The following is an 8,143-nucleotide window of genomic DNA, read 5'->3' on the forward strand; positions in this document are numbered from 1 at the left end:
TTTTATTTAGCATTAATTACTTTCATACATTTCATTTAGCCAATACTATAAACACTATAAAACATGCTTTTATATGATAATTTTTACTAGTATTTTAAATTCATATTTTAACAGCGTATAAAACTCTGTATTCTAATGTTGTTCTTCCACAATTTCACATTTTAAGTGACTACATTTTTTTGATTGCAGTATAGCAGATCTTTCAAGGCTCGCTGAAACCTGAATTAACATTTTTACCACATTGAAAAGTTTCAACATCCTACATTTATATTGGACTAGAAGATTCCGATAAATCTAATAATTTTATGCAATTCACTTTTTTTTTTATATTTAGGTTAAATTCATTTTTATTAGAAATAAAATGCATTTTAAAGGCCAATAAATGTATGAAATGTAATAATATATTCTAAAATTTTTATATGCCCACAAATATTTTTCAATTATAAATCATTAGTCATCTTTGTTTATATATTTGATTTCAATCAAATATGAACTTGAAATGTGTATAAAAAAATAATTATCTTTTTATATATCTAGATTTTATGATTTTAATCTTATGAACTACAACTACGTATAAAAATCATGTGTAACATTTTCAAACTTAAAAATACAGGACAGACAACTTTTAACAAGAAAAGAGTTAGTGTTTTTTTTGTGATTTTGATAAATATCAAAATAAAGGTTTTTAATACCTAGTTATAAAAAAAATTTATGACTTATGAGTAAAGTTTTATGGACATTTGTGATCTTATTTTTTATATTTTCAAAAATATTAGTGATCATAATATATTCATATGCTTAATTAATATAGCCAGTTTGTCGGATTTTTTTTTGTGTCAATAGAAGCAGTCTATATAGGCAAATTTTATACAATTTAATTATTTTTGAAATATAGAATATTGGTAGATTCTTCTAATATTCTATCTCTATGATATAATTTATTTATTAATTATTTTTCTTACAGTACACCTCAAATAGTGAAATTGAGTGCATTATGTATTTTATTATATTGTCATGCAGACTTGAAGGTGTTTTGTATAGGCAACCCTACTGCACTTTCAAAATGTTCAATATTATTCCTCACGAACCATTGCATATTATATAAAAATTATCTACTCATTTATGACTTTGTTACAGTGTAACTGTCCAAATTCTAAATTGTTCATAAATTTTTGTGTTAAAACTCAATTTATTATTAGTTATTACGTTATCCAAAACTCCAAAACTAAATCCTTTAATACTGGCCCCTTTAGATAAAATGTTCAAAGACCGACACAAATTCGTCCCTAGATGCGTCTTCCCGATTAGTAAAAGTTTTTCAACTCAATTATTTAGACGGTAAATGGTGATTTAAATGTGCAGTTTAAAAAAAAAAATTGGCAGGAGGAATTTGGTTTTAGCAATTTCTTAGTTTTAAAATTGAAATTCAAAATTCTTTAGAACAGAAAATTTGATCTGGAGGTGTCAATGCGTTGAGCCTCGAGATTTCGAAACGAAACAACCAATATTAAAAATGTTAGTATTTCAATTTGAATCTCAAAATCTATAGATGAATATCATAACAACAGATTATATCATGTGTTGAAATAACGAGTTGTAAAATGCAAAGTTTTAGAAAAGTTATGTATACAATATAAAACTTTTTTAAATATTTATTTTATTACTTACTGCAAGTTTGCATATATAATTATGTGTTTCAGTAATAAAAGTTTAACATCACCCTAAACGGTATGATAATACTGAACCTTCTACATTTAAATTACCAAAAGCAACAAAAAAACTATGAAAAATTACGACTTGGTACCAATTTGTACGAAATATATTCACAAATTGCAAACGTCAAAGTCATATAATATTCTATGTAAATAAAACAACTATATTACTTATTATACGTAGGTACAAGTTACAAAAGGTAGACTTTAAACATCTTTGTAATAGCGTAAATATACTTAATTTCGCAGTGTGTTTCATCATTATCTATGAGTAGTAATATTATTATGTATAAAGTTATAAGTCACGGGAATCCCTCTTATCCGAGACTGGATAAAAATATAATTCAAAAACTTTCATGCTAATCTCAATACATCTGATGGCGCACGGTTCTACAACCTGGGAAAAAAAAAAACGAAAAATCGGCGTTTAAAACCACGTCTACCCCAAGATCTCCTTCTATCACAATCAAGCGAAGACGAAGATCGATTTTAAATTACCACTAATAAATAAATATTAACTAACATTAGCATGTATATCACTATATCACTAACTAAAAATATTAGTAATTGTAATTTGTTATTTGTAATTGAACACGTTAGTAAACTTGTAATAGCATGATAAAATGCTGAAACATTTTAATTTTAATAAATAAATAAATAAAAAAAAAAAGTTATAAGTACTGTATATTTGCATAAATATTTGTTTCCCTCAAATATATTTTTGAAAAACCTTAGTGGTCGTTCGACGTGTTTGAAACTCAAGATTCTGGTATTTTGGATGATGCTGATCAAAAGCGGTATCTGTCGTGGACACCGTAAATGCCGTTTTTACCCCACATTGGGGTCTTGGAATTCCGAAATTTGAATTTTTTAGTCGAGTGTTACTCGGCCGGGTTTCGATGTATGGGGCATAGTTACTTCACGGAAATTTCTGTTTAAAGTCGTTTTACATAAAGTCCTCCGGTGGTAGCAGTGTCCTATGGCTCCTTGTGCCCCTCCCCCCATGGATATTTTAAAAAATGTTTAATATTTGTTCCACGTTTCTGAAGTTCACAAGTTCAGTTTTTCGTAGGTCTGTGATCAAAATCGGCGTCCCGTGGTGACACTGTAGAATTCATTTTTACCCCTATTTTTGGCGTCGGAAAATTAGGATTTTGCAGTTTTTGGACTTTGTCGCCACGAAACAATTAATTTTTGGGTGGTTAGAGCGATTTTTTTCTACGCATCGTTTAGACGTTTTTTGTAAAAATTCGAACGCTACCAAAACCAAAGGAATCGGACGTTTTGTTGCGAAGTTACGGTTATATTTTTATTTTTGGCACTTAGATTTTACGTATTTTTCGAATTTTTTGAATTTGAGTTTTTGTTTAATCTTTTCGAAATTTGAGTGCTGACTCATAAATGCTACGACGAGTTTGAAAGGTTAATAAAGGTTAAAAAATCGAATGGCTTGTTTTTTCGTACACGCATAATTTTCTGTATGGTACCTATACCACCGTATAACGATTTAACGAAGTATCTTTTTGAACTTTGTTTTTTTACACGTTTTATGTTTGTTAAGGTTTCAACGTTTAGCAATTACGCCAACAGCATAAAAAATAGTTTATATATAAATAGTTTTTCATCAAATCATATAGAGAATACATCTATTTAATGTTTATAGTGTTTATATCCCTCGTTTAGCGTTAAGAATTTAATATGTACCTAAGCGATTTCGTTGTTTATACGAGATACGACCATCATTTTTAAAATGTACGACGCAGTCAGTAGATTACTTCTGATCACTTCAGACTCAAATCTGCTCGAATACAACATTTCATTTATTATTTATTAGTTTTAATTATATGTGTATATTTAATATGCAATATATTAGTATGATTGGTAGTAATTTGTTTTGAATTTCACAATATAACTTCGGTAATATTTATAGGAGATAAAGATTTAAATTTTATGGACATCGAACATAAAAAATAAATTATTATGATTTATTTACATTGTTAAGTATTCAAATAATGAATCGTTATATGTATAAGATATATAACATATACGACCGTTAAGTTCAATTAGTTAACCAGTGGACTGTACAGTCCGGAGAATATTAATGCATAATAAATGCTTACCTGCAACTATCTAAACACTTAAATAATACATACATCTATAGTTTAATGTTATTACTTTTTGACTTTTGTCTTACTAGTTACTATGTATCTATATTAAGACTCATGATATTTATACAACTGCCTGCTTAATTTACAAAGTACAAAATATTATTGGAAATTTATTTCATTATATTATGCTCAGTTAATCAGTTTTGAAATTGTATTTGTTTCTGAAAATATTATAATATTAAACATTTTTGAATTCGGCGGCCAGAGATAAAATCTAATAAGTTGAATATTCTAATCCGAATTGATATGATGTTTTTCATCCATGATTGTGGTTTAGTGATATAAAACATTGTTTATCTATTGATATAATCGTTTGTATTTACTGTCTGATTTATGTTTCATATCTTTTTGCAGTTTTATATTCGTATTTGTATTTAAATTTCAACTTTAAATTGTTTTCAAGTATTTTGAAATAGGAATGAAGTTTGTCTGTTAGTTTTTGTTTGATTATTTCCATTTCTGAATTATTCACCGTTGTCCACGTACTAGTTGTCATAAACAGACTTTCGATCTCTTTATGGTGTGTAGTATTGACATTTTATCCTCCAACCATTATACATATTTAACCGACAATTTTTTTTAGATGGCAGTACAGCAGATCACTCAAGGACTGCTAAGACATGAATTAACGTTTTAAACACTTGACAAAGTTACAACATCCTACGTTGAAAATGGACTAGACGATACTGATAATAATAATGGTTTTATGCAAAGTACGAGTAATGGGTATAGAATATAATTGTGATTCAATTAATAGTAGTGTTACTAAAAGTCATGTAACCTTGACCATTAGATTAAGTAATGATGCTTATTTACCATTATTAACTTTCATATTTTTCAGATTGCAGTGCAACAGATCACTCAACGGTTGCTGAGCATGAATTAACATTTTTAGCGCTTGGAATAGTTTCAACATCCTATGTTTAATATGGATTAGAAGGTATTAATATTAATAATGGTGTTTTGCACGGTACGTGTAATGTTAAATGAATGTAATTGATAGCAACATAATAGAAGTGTAACAAAAAGTTAATGTTATGAAACCCTTACCATTAGATTAAGTAAATGATTCTTATTTAGCATTATTAACTTCCATGTATTTGATTGATGCTGATACTTCATAAACATTATAAAACATGCTTTTATATGATAATTTTGACTCGTATTTTAAATTCATATTATTAACTGCGTATAAAACTCTGTATTCTAATGTTGTACTCCATCAATTTCACATTATAACTGACTACATTTTTTCAGATTGCAGTACAGCAGATCTTTCAAGCCATGATGAAACATGAATTATGGTTTTTAGCACTTGGGAAAATTTGGACATCCCATGTTGAAATTTGACTAGACAATACTGATAATAATAATAATAATAATGGTATTTTGCATGGTACGTTTAATAATAACTGTATGTAATTGATAGCAACTTAATATTAGTGACACAAAAAGTTAGTATCATGAAACCAAGACCAATAAATTAAGTGAATAATTCTTATTTAGCATTCTTAATTCCTTGTATTTTTATTGATGCTGATACTTCATAAACACTATAAAACATGATTTTATATGATTATTTTAATGAGAATTATAAATTCCTATTTTTAACTTTTTAAAAAAAAGTCAATTCTCAAGTTAGTATTGTGAAACCCTTACCACTAGATGAAGAATATGTTCATATTCAGGTACATTAATTACTTTCATTCATTTCATTTAAGCCGATACCTCATAAACACTATACAACATGTTTTCATATTAATAATTTTGACGTATAAATCAAATTCAAATTTTTTATGGCTTATAAAACACTCAATTACTCAATTTAGTATCTTGAAACTTGACCACTAGAAAGAAAAAATGGATCTGATTTAGCATTACTTATTTTCATACATTACCTTTAGCGCAATGTTTCAATAAACTCTTATAAAACTTGATTTATATGATAATTTTGACGTATATTAAAAATTCAAATTTTTATGGGTTTATGAAACACTCAATTGTCAATTTAGTATCTTGAAACTTGACCACTATAAAGAAAAACAGGATCTGGATTTAGCATTATTATTTTCATATACATTACTTTAAGCCAATGTTTCATATAACTCTATAAACATGCTTTTATATGATAATTTTGACTTATATTACACATTCAATTTTTGTATGGTTTATGAAACACTCAATTCTCAATTTAGTATCTTGAAACCTTAACCACTATATAGAGAATATGTTTCCTATTTAGCATTAATTTCTTTCATACATTTCTTTTAAGCCAATACTTTATAAACACTATAAAACATGTTTTTATATGGTAAATTTGACGTATTTTACTAATTCATTTTTTTAATTGCTTATAAAATACTAAATTCTCAATTTAGTATCTTGAAACCTTAACCACTATATAGAGAATATGTTTCTTATTTAGCACTAATTACTTTCATACATTTCATTTAAGTTAATGTTTCATAAACATTATATAACATGCTTTTATATGATAATTTTGACTCGTATTTTAAATTCATATTATTAACTGCGTATAAAACTCTGTATTCTAATGTTGTACTCCATCAATTTCACATTTTAACTGACTACATTTTTTCAGATTGCAGTACAGCAGATCTTTCAAGCCATGATGAAACATGAATTATGGTTTTTAGCACTTGGGAAAATTTGGACATCCCATGTTGAAATTTGACTAGACAATACTGATAATAATAATAATAATAATGGTATTTTGCATGGTACGTTTAATAATAACTGTATGTAATTGATAGCAACTTAATATTAGTGACACAAAAAGTTAGTATCATGAAACCAAGACCAATAAATTAAGTGAATAACTCTTATTTAGCATTCTTAATTCCTTGTATTTCATTGATGCTGATACTTCATAAACATTATAAAACATGGTTTTATATGATAATTTTAATGAGAATTATAAATTCCTATTTTTAACTTTTTATAGAAAAGTCAATTCTCAAGTTAGTATTTTGAATCATTGACCAGTAGAAAGAGAATATGTTTCTTTTTTAGCATTAATTACTTTCATACATTTCATTAAAGCCAATACTTCATAAATACTATAAAACATGTTTTTATATGGTAAATTTGACGTATTTTACAAATTCATTTTTTTAATTGCTTATAAAATATTCAATTCTCATGTTAATATATTGAAACCTTAACCACTAGATAGAGAATATGTTTCTTATTTAGCATTAATTACTTTCATACATTTCATTTAAGCCAATACTTTATAAACACTATAAAACATGTTTTTTTATGGTAAATTTGAAGTATTTTACAAATTCATTTTTTTAATTGCTTATAAATTATAAATTCTTATGTTAATATCTTGTAACCTTTACCACTAGATAGAGAATATGTTTCTTATTTAGCATTAATTACTTTCATACATTACATTTAAGCCAATGTTTCATAAACTCTATAAAACATGCTTTTATATGATAATTTTGACGTATATTACAAATTCAAATTTTTTATGGTTTATGAAACACTCAATTCTCAATTTAGTATCTTGAAACCTTAACCACTATATAGAGAATATGTTTCTTATTTAGCATTAATTACTTTCATACATTTCATTTAAGCCAATACTTTATAAACACTATAAAACTTGCTTTTATATGATAATTTTTACTCGTATTTTAAATTCATATTTTTAACAGCGTATAAAACTCTGTATTCTAATGTTGTTCTCCACCAATTTCACATTTTAAGTGACTACATTTTTTCTGATTGCAGTATAGCAGATCTTTCAAGGCTCGCTGAAACCTGAATTAACATTTTTACCACATTGAAAAGTTTCAACATCCTACATTTATATTGGACTAGAAGATTCCGATAAATCTAATAATTTTATGCAATTCACTTTTATTATTTTATGGTTAAATTCATTTTTATTAGAAATAAAATGCATTTTAAAGGCCAATAAATGTATGAAATGTAATAATATATTCTAAAATTTTTATATGCCCACAAATATTTTTCAATTATAAATCATTAGTCATCTTTGTTTATATATTTGATTTCAATCAAATATGAACTTGAAATGTGTATAAAAAATAATTATCTTTTTATATATCTAGATTTTATGATTTTAATCTTATGAACTACAACTACGTATAAAAAATCATGTGTAACATTTTCAAAACTTAAAAATACAGGACAGACAACTTTTAAGAAGAAAAGAGTTAGTGTTTTTTTTTGTGATTTTGATAAATATCAAAATAAAGGTTTTTA

At 26.1% G+C, this 8,143-nt stretch overlaps 1 long non-coding RNA gene across 2 annotated transcripts; it reads left to right on the top strand.

The window, feature by feature from the left end:
• The first annotated feature begins 4,533 nt into the window (after positions 1-4,533).
• On the top strand, positions 4,534-7,797 carry LOC113558601. Of its 2 annotated transcripts, none has more exons than XR_003405665.1 (5): positions 4,534-4,593; positions 4,722-4,820; positions 5,138-5,276; positions 6,483-6,621; positions 7,646-7,797. It is a non-coding gene; the product is annotated as an uncharacterized LOC113558601 (long non-coding RNA). The 2 variants fall into 2 exon arrangements; XR_003405666.1 differs by having other exon boundaries at positions 4,550-4,606.
• The last annotated feature ends 346 nt before the right edge of the window (positions 7,798-8,143 follow it).

Source organism: Rhopalosiphum maidis, chromosome 3, assembly GCF_003676215.2.
Source record: "Rhopalosiphum maidis isolate BTI-1 chromosome 3, ASM367621v3, whole genome shotgun sequence".
Classification (NCBI taxonomy): domain Eukaryota; kingdom Metazoa; phylum Arthropoda; class Insecta; order Hemiptera; family Aphididae; genus Rhopalosiphum; species Rhopalosiphum maidis.